This window comes from Procambarus clarkii, chromosome 45 (assembly GCF_040958095.1).
Source record: "Procambarus clarkii isolate CNS0578487 chromosome 45, FALCON_Pclarkii_2.0, whole genome shotgun sequence".
NCBI classification, from domain to species: Eukaryota; Metazoa; Arthropoda; class Malacostraca; order Decapoda; family Cambaridae; genus Procambarus; species Procambarus clarkii.
Window position 1 is genome coordinate 36,716,215 of NC_091194.1, and position 12,615 is coordinate 36,728,829.

Here is a 12,615-nt window from a genome sequence, read left to right on the forward strand (position 1 = left end):
ATATTCTCGCCTTTTGGCAGTATTCCTTACAAGAATTAATACCTGACAATATAACAACTAGTGATCTAATAACGAGTTATCAACTAAAGGATCACTATATAACAGTTTATCTGTTATCTTAAACTAACATGGAGGAAGCAGAAAATTCTCTCCATTTCTCGTTTAATAAGAACACTGTTCATATTAATTTAATTATTATTTGACGAGAATATAAATAATATATATCTTCCTATAATTGCAACCCTATTCTCATTCATTTATTAAGTAGAGCAATTACAAAGAAAAGAATTTTCCGTTTCTACTGATATATAATGCGCGACGAGACGAGTTGAGGGAAGAGGAGTGGGCTCTTGGCCACGAGACACCGTGACGTCCACATGTACAGAGAGAGAGGTGAGGCTTTTGCAAGCTACACGATCGGCCATTGCTATTAATCGGCCCTGAAGTGCATAATTACTCCATCAGCGATCCAAGGATTGCATCGTCGGACAACAATTACGTTAAGTGGTTTGGTTTAGTGTTCAGAGCTCTTACATGTAAACTTTACCCTTGGTTCGTCGTTACACCACGCTCCCTCCTCTAAACACAAGTACGTTCCCAGTGAACCTAATTTACCCCTTCTATTAATCCATAGTGTCATAATCCACTATGTGTAAACAATTGTTAAACCATATTGGGTTTCCAGCGTGTGTTGAAGCAGCCTGAAATGAGACGAATTCCTTCACCACGCTAGTGGGTCATGTGCTCCAGCAGGTTCGAGATGACGCCATCACCAACCACGCTACCGTTCACTGTCACAGCTAAGCAACTGATCTTTTTGTTAATTTACTGATTAATCTCTAATACGTTGTCGAGGTTTAATAATATCTTGAATTTATATTTCATATACGTGAGCTAGGAATTTAATGATATTTCTCATAGCCTCATGAACTTTTAGATAGGAACAATGTTCTTGTCTAACATTTATATCTATATGATCTTTTCATTAACCAAACTATTGAATACTTATACAAATTATATTTCTTAGTAGGTTTTACTAATTTCTTTCGAGGAAGAACCAGCCTTGATTAAATGTTCTAGGAGTAATTCAGCTTCTAGTAGTAACCCCCATTGTGAAGTTTGAGAATGTTCAACTCTTGAATAATGATTATTCTTACAGTCTATTAATATTCAACAAATAATTCTTGATGATTATATTATCCACAGGCACTGGTATCTCAGTCCTTTTTATTACATTATTTATCTGTTTCCCTTTTCAGTAAAAATAGGGTGGTCCTTCAAGTAATTCAATTTAATAAATTAAATATCATAATATTAAGAGTTAGCTTTGCTTCACAACAGAAGGCTTATTGGCCCATACTTTCTCTTGCTGCTTCTATGTTGGTATGGGGTCTTGAAGTGGGTAGAATATAGTTGTGCATTAACTGGCTGTTGATTGCTGGTGTTGACTTTTTGATGTGTAGTGTCAAGCTGATGTCGAGTCTCCTGCTATCGCTGTATTTATTGATGATTTTGTGTTCCTTGTTAAGATTTCTCTGGTGATGGTCTGGTTGTGAGAAGAGATTATATGTTCCTTGATGAAGTCCTGTTTGTGCATAGATAATCGCCTAGAGACGTTGTTGTCTTGCCTATATACTGAGTTCATTGGGGTTTACAGTCCCCAAGCGGGCAAGTGAAGGCATAGACGACGTTGGTTTCATTCAAGGCTTTCTGTTTGATGTCTGGGGAGATTTTCATGAGTAGGTTGGCCGTTTTTTTGTTTATGTAGTAAATTATCAATTGTATTTTCTGATTTTTTGACGTTCCTATCAAGAATGTCTTTCTGGACCCTTTCCTCTATTTTATGAGCCGTCGAAAACAAGTTCCTGTAAAACAGTCTAATAGACGGTAAAAGTATTGTGTTATTTGACTCTTCAAAGGTTGCATGGTGTTTCACATTTCTTTTTATGACGTCTTCAACAAAACCGTTAGAGAAGCCATTGTTGACTAGGACCTGCCTTACCCAACTGAGCTCTCCATCGACTTGCTTTCATCCTGAGCTGTGGCTGAGAGCCCGGTCGATGTAAGCGTTGACAACACTCTTCTTGTCCCTGTCTGGGCAGTTACTGTTGGCATTGAGGCCCATTCCTATGTTTGTTTCCTTAGTGAAGACTGCAGTGTGGAAGCCTCCGTTCCTTTCCGTAACTGTTACATCTAGCAAGGGCAGCTTCCCATCATTCTCCATCTCCTACGTGAAACTCAACATGTAGCTTTCTTTTACAAAATGTACTGTCATGAATCGTAATAAATTCAATACAACACTGAAGACAATATTCCAGTAATAGAGAATAGTTTACAGAGTGGTGGATTTACTTAGTCTTTGTTGTGCCACAGATTCTTAGTGAACCGGCTCATTTTTTTATTTATATCGAATTGTGGTACAGTTTGACGTGTGCGTCTGTGTCTGAACAATGACTGTGATGTTGTACTTCAATAGTTTAAAGGTAATTGTTACTATATACACCGACCTCTGATGGGGACGGATTTTTCTCAGCAAGAGCAAAAGACGAATGAGAGTGTGAGAATAGTTCAGGATAAGTAATGATAGATCGGCCTCCTAAACCAATATATATCGGGATCTTAAGTGAGGATATTTCGGGATCTTAAGTAAGGATATATCGGGATCTTAAGTGAGGATATATCGGGATCTTAAGTGGGGATATATCGGGATCCTAAGTGAAGATATATCGGGATCTTAATTGAGGACATATCTGGATCTTAAGTGAGGTTATATCGGGATCTTAAGTGAGGTTATATCGGGATCCTAAGTGAGGATGTATCGGGGTCTTAAATGAGGATGTATCAGGATCTTAAGTGAGGATATATTGGAATTTTAAGTGAGGAAATATCGGGATCTTAAGTGGGGATATATCGGGATCTTATGTGAGGACATATCGGGACCTAAGTGAGGATATATCAGGATCTTAAGTGAGGATATATCGGGATCTTAAGTGAGGCTATATCGGGTTCATAAGTTGTATTTTGCATTTTCTCGCCACGTGATTGTCGAAGATATTAAGGTGTTTACAAAGTTAGTGCCGAGGGCTCATGTATGCTCACCTTGCACTGAAAATTCATTATTGTTGTGAGGGAATCTAGATTCCCTCAGCTAGTTTTCCTAGTTTCTAGATTAGGCTAGTCGCTCTAGGGACTCTAGAAATTGAAGCTTTCAGATTAACATATACTTGTGGGGTGTTGAATGAAAGCTTATGTTATGGACTATCATTTGTGAGTAGTCAGAAGTCTGTGATTGCTCTGTAGAGAGAATTACAGAGATTTTCCTGTTTCTGTGAAATAGGATGAGGAGGTGAGACTGAAGTGGTATGAGAGGATACTTGACTAAAACCGTTAGGTGGGGGGGGGAGAGTGGGGTGAACATTGCCCCCCCCCATGTGAGACATTGCGCCTGGTCTTTAGGCCTCCCCCTTCTTGTGACGTCACAGGGAGGCTTGAGGGTGAGTGAGGCCTGTGATTGGGGTAGGCATGTATGCTCCGAGCTGTGTTTTGGCGCGAAAGGCTGTGATTGGTAGCGGCACGAGGGAACAGTGCCGGCTTCGTGCTGATTGGTCAAGAAAAAGTAAGGTCGTCAAATCGTCAGTTTGAGCAGGGTAGCAGGTGGACGAACACGTATCTGGGTGGAGGGGGGGAGTTTTCCCCCTCCACCCCCGTTAATCGCGGACGCTAAAGTGTTGCCCATCAGGGATGGCACTCCTGCCATCCCGGGTTGTGTCTAGGCCAAATTTTCGTGAAATTTGAGGGCCGACGAGGTACGGAAGGACCAGTAAAGTAGCCTCAGAGACAGTGGGCACCCATGAGGCAGCTGGTAGAGCCTCATGGTGTAACAGGTGGTTTGAATATCCTGTCTAGTGTAGAACTATTGGTGGAATCAGAGCAGTGTAATTGTGGTGAGATTACAGGCCCCTGTGGGACTTTGAATTTCACCCTGTTAGTCCGCCTGGTGGTGACGCCGCCGGCCATTGACACCCCAGTGTAGAGCAAGGCAGGCTCTGGTTTGCTGGAGTTGTTGGTTATTCCTCATCAACGTGTGTATGCCCGGGGACCAACCCCAGGCCGCCCGGCCTCTCGGCCCGGCCCTGCTCGGCCAACCCACCTGCCCGCGCGCCGGCTACCCCACCCGCCTGCCCACGCGCCGGCAACCCCCCCCCCCCCCCTCTCAGCTCGGGAGGAGCGCTGTGGGCCACGCGGTGGCCACATGCCTTGGCCACCTCCTTGGGACACTTGGCCACTTTCCCGGGACAGCCTAGGGCCACATCTTGTTGACGCACGAGGAGCAAGCTAAGTGTTGACAGCCAGAGTGGTGGTGACCTGGGAAATGAGTGAAAGGAGGAGGTTAGACGTGAGTAAAATTATCATTGTGTACAGTGTGATGAGTACTGGTGGAAATTCCCGGTAAGAGTTGTCTCAGAGCCTCGCCAGGCTAGGGAAGCAGCTGAGAGACAGCTGTCTGTAGCACGTCCAGGTGACTGGTAGGGCGGTACCTGGAGATAGATGTTGTACACGGGACCACACTGTAGTATCATGATGTATATAAGTGTGTAGACTGACTCGAGTATGTAACTGGTCAGTGTAGAGATTTACCATATAAGTGATCCAGCCTGTCGATTCTATATAATCGTTCAGACTTGATTAATGCCATAGAGTACCGCATATAAATTGTATCATTAGAGGTAGGCAGGCCAGGTTGCAGGGATGTCAGTGGGTACCCTGAGGTCTGTGTAGTTAGAGATACATTTACCTGATGGTATAATTTTCATTGATTATGTGAATGCCATTTATATGTGTTCATTTGCATGTTTTATGTACTGTGTTGTGTGGTGAGTCAGTAGATGTGATTGCTGACTGATTGCCTAATGATGTCATTAGCATGTGGGGAATGCTGACAGCATCATTATGTTGCAGGTTTGTGCAGTATTGTTATCAGTTTATACGATATTGCTGCCCTGAGAGCTGTGTTGAGGGTTTAAGGGACCTCTAGGATTATTCAGGGGAATTCACAGTACTTAATGAGAGCAGGCAGTTGATTGGTTAATTGCCTTGCTGAGGTAAGTGTGTGTTCACAGTAGTCCTTTGCAACGGTTGCAAGATAAGGGGGGCAGTAATATTGGTATACTCTCGTTGTTGCACAACCGTGTGTCATTACTGTGTGGGCACAGTAATTAACGAGTTGCAGTAGCCGCAACCGTATGTGGGCAGTGCATTTGTGTTGTTGCATGCCATTGTAGCATGACCTATGTAACACTGGGGTTACTTTGTTTCTTTAAGTTGTGTTAAGGACTTAAGGATTCAGTAAGTTAATAATTGGGGAATTAACTGGATAAGGGGTGCACGCTTATTGTGGAGTGAGTGAGGGCTGTTATGAGAGAGAACAGCGTTGAGCTTGAGTGAGATACGTCTCGGGAGTAATTAATTGTCCGTGTGACAACTAATTGACCACTCTAGCTAATTATGTAATTAGCCTTCTCATCATGAATTCACGTAGTGGGAGAGGATCTGTCAGAGTCTGTCAGTATTTTTGTTAACGTAATTTGCTCGAGACTAATTACCTTTCTGGGGTATAGCAATTAGTGGCTCATGTTAATTAGTGGAGTAATTAACATCTGGAGGGCTCCGATGACCCGGTAAAGCGAGGTCATGGAGCTAGCATAAATCGTTGTATTAATCATATCCTGTCTGAGGACAGTGGATTAATGGCACTTAATTAGTTAATTAGGGGTAATTAACTCCTTTCCCATGAATTCACAGTGTTTGATGAGACCTGCTTAGGCAGTGCGGAGTGAGACGTATTTATGGATGATTAATTATCGGTCCTGGTGACAGTTAATTAATGGCTCAGTAATTAGTGGGTTAATTAGGGTAATTAACACTCACTAGTAATTTTTTTGACACAGACTGTTGAGAAGCTACCAAGTTAGGGTAGGCTTAGTTAATGTAACTCAATGGGGATGTAATTAGTGGTCCGTTTGACCTTAATTGAGAATTACTCACTGAATACTTGCAAGGAGTCAAGTGTGATGTAATATAAGTTTGAGTTATTGTTAACAAGAGAGACAAGTGTTAAAGATTAACGTAGAGTATCATCATGTTGTTGTCTAGTGGGAGACAATTGTTTGTGATTACCGTAGTACTTTGTTGCTGACTGCTGCGATCAGTCAATTAACGTAATTAATCACTTAAGGCAATTTCTTTTGGTTGTCGTCTGGTGACGAGAGTAGAGTCATCTAGGGATTTGTGGAGCTGTGTCCCAGAATCCCGCCTTGCCTGTCTTTGTTACTGTTTACAACAGGGCAACTTCTTGTAGGGAGTTGCAAAGAGTGTTCACACTGGGTTGTGATAGGGGGTGGAGTCACTGTTGGACTACCCGCCTAGTTACGTGGGTCTCTCCTGGGGGGCTGGAGGACCCCTAAGCTTGTGATTATAGTAGCTGTCAGGGAAACCGAGACACTATTGATTGCATGATTGTGTCTTCAGTGGATATCCTTCATTTGTTCAGTTAGTTCATGTTGTCAGCCCGAAGTGTCAGCAAGATGGAGCCTGCTGTCACTTCTCCAGGGGCTGTTGAATAGCTGTGTGGCAAATGCCACTTGATGTACAATAACGTAACCATTCGCTGTGGTGTAACTTAGTCTGTGATTTTTTCTTTGATTTGCAATATTGCGTCATCAGTGGGCACACCTGTGTTCAGGTTAGTTCAGTATGCAGCCTCACAGCAAGGGTTGCTATTTAGCTGTTTGTTATCGTGCCACTGGATGGACATTAACGTAACGTAAACTCGGTAATGTAGTAGTTAGTCCCTTGTTATTAATAAATTGTTATGTTATAGAAAACGGTCTTTGATGTCAACCCTTCAACCATATTATTCCACTATATTTCTGCATAATATCATTAAATGTTGATGTGATCTTGATAAGGCGGCTGTTCTTGGGAATTCGAATTCCAATTCATAGCGCCACATCAAATATAAATATTTGATTGTGAGAACCCGTCGGTTACACTTTATTAGTTTTAACGTCCTGTTTAACTAGGAGGAGCCAGCGGCCTATTGTGGACAGGTTTTCACCCCTGGTGGTGGAGGCCTGGCGGTTTGCTCCCGCTTTTCCTTTTTCTATTGGACTCATGCTTAACTGCCGTGAACAGCCTTTAAACTTGTAGTCCACCTCCTAAGGGAGGTAGGCGTTGAAAAAAATCTCACAATTGTCGTTACTTTCTAATGCATCATTCTCTCATTGTGTCATGGGCTATTGATTTTTTCTTTATTACGCACCCTATACCCATTCCGCGGGCAGTGCTGGAAACGGCTACAGAGCCACATAATGGGTACAGGATCTGAACTCCAGAGTTCGCTTAGCTCAGCAAGTAACAATCTTTTGAAGCTAGTTATACAATTATTAAATGTTTCATACACATGTGCATATATACAATCATCTACACAAATACATATACACATCTATAATCTTTTTATATTACAAGTGATTCAACAAGAGGCTTACAACAGTCACTATACAAGGCTCTTTACATCTATGGTGAGTCACAGAGTTACTAGTCTTGCTCCACACCCACCCAACTGGGCGGCAGCTTTACAGTCATGTGCTCCACACCCACCCAACTGGGCGGCAGCTTTACAGCCATGTGCTCCACACCCACCCAACTGGGCGGCAGCTTTACAGTTATGTGTTCCACACCCACCCAACTGGGCGGCAGCTTTACAGTCATGTGCTCCACACCCACCCAACTGGGCGGCAGCTTTATAGTCATGTGCTCCACACCCACCCAACTGGGCGGCAGCTTTACAGTCATGTGTTCCACACCCACCCAACTGGGCGGCAGCTTTACAGTCATGTGCTCCACACCCACCCAACTGGGCGGCAGCTTTACAGTCATGTGCTCCACACCCACCCAACTGGGCGGCAGCTTTACAGTCATGTGCTCCACACCCACCCAACTGGGCGGCAGCTTTACAGTCATGTGCTCCACATCCACCCAACTGGGCGGCAGCTTTACAGTCATGTGCTCCACACCCACCCAACTGGGCGGCAGCTTTACAGTCATGTGCTCCACACCCACCCAACTGGGCGGCAGCTTTATAGTCATGTGCTCCACACCCACCCAACTGGGAGCCAGCTTTACAGTCATGTGCTCCACACCCACCCAACTGGGCGGCAGCTTTATAGTCATGTGCTCCACACCCACCCAACTGGGCGGCAGCTTTATAGTCATGTGCTCCACACCCACCCAACTGGGAGCCAGCTTTACAGTCATGTGCTCCACACCCACCCAACTGGGCGGCAGCTTTATAGTCATGTGCTCCACACCCACCCAACTGGGAGCCAGCTTTACAGTCATGTGCTCCACACCCACCCAACTGGGAGCCAGCTTTACAGTCATGTGCTCCACACCCACCCAACTGGGCGGCAGCTTTACAGTCATGTGCTCCACACCCACCCAACTGGGAGCCAGCTTTACAGTCATGTGCTCCACACCCACCCAACTGGGCGGCAGCTTTACAGTCATGTGCTCCACACCCACCCAACTGGGAGCCAGCTTTACAGTCATGTGCTCCACACCCACCCAACTGGGAGCCAGCTTTACAGTCATGTGCTCCACACCCACCCAACTGGGCGGCAGCTTTACAGTCATGTGCTCCACACCCACCCAACTGGGCGGCAGCTTTAGAGTCATGTGCTCCACACCCACCCAACTGGGCGGCAGCTTTAGAGTCATATGCTCCATGTTACGTGCACATACCTGGATACATATATTAATTTATATAAACTTCTTTTGTCCCATTTCATCATTACCTGTATATGTATATATATTATATTTTTGTAAATTATCGTGTGGTGTAGCAACAGTTGGGGACAGAGAAGCGGGTTGCTCTAGTCACGTCCAGTTTCTGTGAATTTTGTGATTATAATTTTGATCATGTTCAGTTGTGTAGTTGCCAGCAATTTCCTCTTTATTATTAAATATACATGTGCAGGCGATGAGTCACAATAACGTGGCTGAAGTATGATGACCAGACCACACACTAGAAATTGAAGAGACGACGACGTTTCGGTCCGTCCTGGACCATTCTCAAGTCGATTGTGATGAGGACAGGTAGGGACAGGAATTAAATAGGCAAGAGAGAGCTGAGGAGGAAAGTCAGGTGTAGGGGATAGTAGTAATGAGAACTGCAGCAGGCCTATTGGCCCATACGAGGCAGCTCCTATTATAACCACCGAAGGAGATGGTAATAGGAATAAGAAGAGGATAGCAAGGGAGCGTAGAAGACAATGAACAGAAAAAAGGGAGAAGAGAGAAAGAAAGGGAAAGAGAAAGAAAGAAATGGAAGGGGGAAAGCTTATGTTAAGTCACGTTTGTTAGAAAGATTAGAGCATTTGAGTATATACTGTGAAAGGGAAGAGTCCACAGCAACAAAGCCAGGACTCAAGTTCATGTTGGGTACATTGTTAATAAGAGCCGATTCTACAAGACGGCGTCTGTGTAGAGTAGAGGCAGGAAAGATTATGATGACCAGACCACACACTAGAAATTGAAGAGACGACGACGTTTCGGTCCGTCCTGGACCATTCTCAAGTCGATTGAGAATTGATTATTTTGGAGGAAGACCAATCAATGGGATGATTAGAATCCCTCACATGGCAGAAGAGAGCATTGTTAGTGTCTGCAGACATAACACTTCTCTTGTGTTCTTTAAGCCTGTCATTCAGTGTACGGCCAGTTTCGCCAAAGTATTGGAGAGGACAAGATGAACAGGAAATAGAGTAGACACCAGCAGCATTAGAAGCAGGAGGAGCAGTGTGAACTAGATTGCTACGAAGTGTGTTAGTTTGTCGAAAGGCGAGTTTAATGTCAAGAGGACGAAAGGTATTGGTAAAAGTTTTGAGTTCAGATATGAAGGGAAGGCATAGTACAGTGCTACTAGTGTTGGAAGCAGGTTTAGGATGAAAGAAATTTCGTTTAGCTTGAGAGTGGGCACAGTTGATGAAATGCAAAGGATAACCAAGGTGAGAGAATGATTTGTAGATAAAGGCAATTTCAGAATCAAGAAACTGAGGGTCGCTGATGCGTAGAGCGCGGAGGAAGAGAGAGACGAGGACACTTTTCTTAACAGAAGGAGGATGGTAGGAAAAGAAGTGAATGTACATGCCACTATGCATGGGTTTACGGTAGACAGAGAAAGAGAACCCAGACACAGAGCTGTGAACATGAACATCAAGAAAAGGAAGGAGGGAATTAGATTCCCACTCAACTTTGAAATGGATAGAAGGAGCCAGATTGTTAAGAGAGGCGAGGAAAGGCTGGAAAAGATTAAAGTCATGAGGCCATAAAGCAAAAATGTCATCAACATAGCGAAGCCAGAGAGAGGGACGAGTATCAATAGAAGGAAGAAGAACAGTTTCGAAGTATTCCATGTAGAAATTAGCAAGAACAGGGGAGAGAGGGGAACCCATAGCGACGCCGAAAGTTTGAGTGTAATATTTACCGTTGAAAGAGAAAGAGTTAGAGTCAACACAGAGTCTAATGAGATCGAGGAAAACGTCAGTGGGAAGTGGGAGAGGAAGGAGACCGTCTGACGCCTTCTGTCTGAGGAAAGAGAGAACGTCATCGAGCGGAACATTAGTGAACAGAGAGTCGACATCAAGACTAAGCATTTTACAAGAGGGTTGCAGGCGCAGTCTTTCTATGAAGTCCTGAGAGTGACGAAGGTGGGCAGGGGAAAAAGTGCCAAGGTAAGGTGTCAGGGTTTTAGCGAGCCAGGAGGCAAGAGGATAGCTGACAGAGCCCCGTGAAGAAATGATAGGACGAAGAGGAACACCAGGTTTATGAGTCTTAGGAAGACCATAGAAATAAGGAAGAGAAGGGCAGATGACACGGAAACGTTTAATGAGATCAAAGTCAGGAGGGCAAAGACTAGAGAGCTGTCTTAGTTTGCGGTTAAAGGAAGTTTTGAGGCGATCCAAAGGGTTAGAAGTCAGAGGAGCATAAGTGTGAGAGTCAGAGAGCAAGACATCTGCTTTTCGGAGGTAGTCCTCACGGTCAAGGACAACCACCGAATTGCTTTTGTCTGAAGGAAGGATAAGAATAGAGTTGTTAGATTTCAGGGAAGCAAGGGCAAGCTGGAAGCGACGAGGAAGGTGGTGATTTTTAGAAAACAAGCTGTCAAGAACGGGGATAAGGGCCCCTCTAAAGGCAGACAGGTCCGAAAGAGTACTAGAGTTAAAATTGACAAACCTGTCAAAGGAACTAATGAGATCAATGCCACAGCGTGGGCCAGGGGAAGTAGCAAAAGACAGACCAAGACCAAGAAGTTCTTGCTGGTGCTTAGAAAGAGAGTAGGACGAAAGGTTGGTAACACAGTCAGAGAGAGAGTATTTGGCCCAAGGACTGTTGGAGATCAGGCGTTGAAGTTTGTTGTGTAGTGTGGAGGAGTGGTGGGAAGAGGAGACGTGAGCAGTGTCAAATGCAATTGGAAAAATGATATTGCATAGATCACTGGGAAGAGAAGAGGACAGAAAGCGTTGCTGTTGACGAACAGCAAGAAAAGCCTCGTCAACTTGCAAGGAGGTGGCATGAATAAGTTCTTGAAGAAGAAGGCGGGCATGTTCAGGGAAAGGAGATCCCGAAGTGTTGAACTGGAGAAAGTGAGATAAAGAATGGGGGAGAACTTGCTCAGCAAGACAGTCTTTAAGAAACCTGAGCTGGTTCTTTCGACGCTTGGCGGCAAGAAGGGAAGATTCAAAGGCGCGAAAAGGCCTTTTGAAGGAAGGTAGAGCATCAAAGAAATTAAACAGAGTAAGACGCGTACGTGTGGTATCCATATGCAGTCACAATAACGTGGCTGAAGTATGATGACCAGACCACACACTAGAAATTGAAGAGACGACGACGTTTCGGTCCGTCCTGGACCATTCTCAAGTCGATTGTGATGAGGACAGATAGGGACAGGAATTAAATAGGCAAGAGAGAGCTGAGGAGGAAAGTCAGGTGTAGGGGATAGTAGTAATGAGAACTGCAGCAGGCCTATTGGCCCATACGAGGCAGCTCCTATTATAACCACCGAAGGAGATGGTAATAGGAATAAGAAGAGGATAGCAAGGGAGCGTAGAAGACAATGAACAGCAATAATGAACGATGCAATATAATAAATAACCTTCTTGTTATTAAGTCACATTATCAAAATCAAATAGTTACTGAACGCCGAGACTGATCATACCAAGAGTATGCTTGATGCTGAGTTAGTATCAGGCTAATTTAAATCATTACAGATGAAATAACAGTTACAATCCACATACGCAACGCAATGAAAGTTACGACCTTATATCACGAAGCATTAAGGGTCAAGTACCAGACAGTCCTCTCGAGCCCTTATGACTGTAATATCTCCATTGCTCGAACAAGTATGTATTAGAGATAAGACCTACCATTAATCTATATTGACTTACTGTAATTATATAGTTCTTGAAATTCAACATTTTCTGTAACTAGCTGACATTATAATTATGAGGTGTGAAGGATAGATGAAATTGTTTATGTAACAATCTCCGTTGAGGT